Source organism: Misgurnus anguillicaudatus, unplaced genomic scaffold (genome assembly GCF_027580225.2).
Source record: "Misgurnus anguillicaudatus unplaced genomic scaffold, ASM2758022v2 HiC_scaffold_31, whole genome shotgun sequence".
Classification (NCBI taxonomy): Eukaryota; Metazoa; Chordata; class Actinopteri; order Cypriniformes; family Cobitidae; genus Misgurnus; species Misgurnus anguillicaudatus.
Window position 1 is genome coordinate 2272523 of NW_027395281.1, and position 685 is coordinate 2273207.

Consider the following 685-nt stretch of genomic DNA (forward strand, 5'->3'; position numbering starts at 1 on the left):
GCAGATACTTAACATTTTTTTTTTAGTTAAGAATGCCATATAGTAGCTACATTTTATGGTATTTTATATATCTGTCGCATACGCTATATATTTTTTGAATACAGTGGATGAGAGATGATGTCCAATACAAACATCCTCCATTTTACCCACAATTCCCTTCTAACTTTTACTGCTATTTCTTCTATTACACTTGTTTAATTTTATATTGTTGTATTTTCTTCACAAGTAGATAATGGTTTCTATGTCCAGTTTTTTCAAAGACATCAAAGGTAAACTTCCACTGGGTTTGACAGATCTTCAAGATCTCAACCAACATTCATCAAAACAATCTTCTAATTTTATTCTATCATCACCACTTTATTTCTGTATTGTTCTTGTGATTATGGATGAGAAGTGTTAACTAACATTAAATTTGACTACAGTATGTTTGAGTTATGGACAAAGTCATTTTCCCAAAGAAACTTACATTTAGCAGTTGCTTTTACCAAAAGCGACAAGTGAGAACCTCAAAGCGATTTGCAAAAAAAATAAAAGTGTTACACAAACTTACCTCCAGCGTAAAAACGTGCAAAATTTTATAGAGATGCTGCTGTTAAAGAAAAGAGTAAATGTTGGATTGATTTAACAGGCTGAGTAATAAACATATTCCTGTCAAATTTCATGGAAAATTGTAAAAGAAAGACAC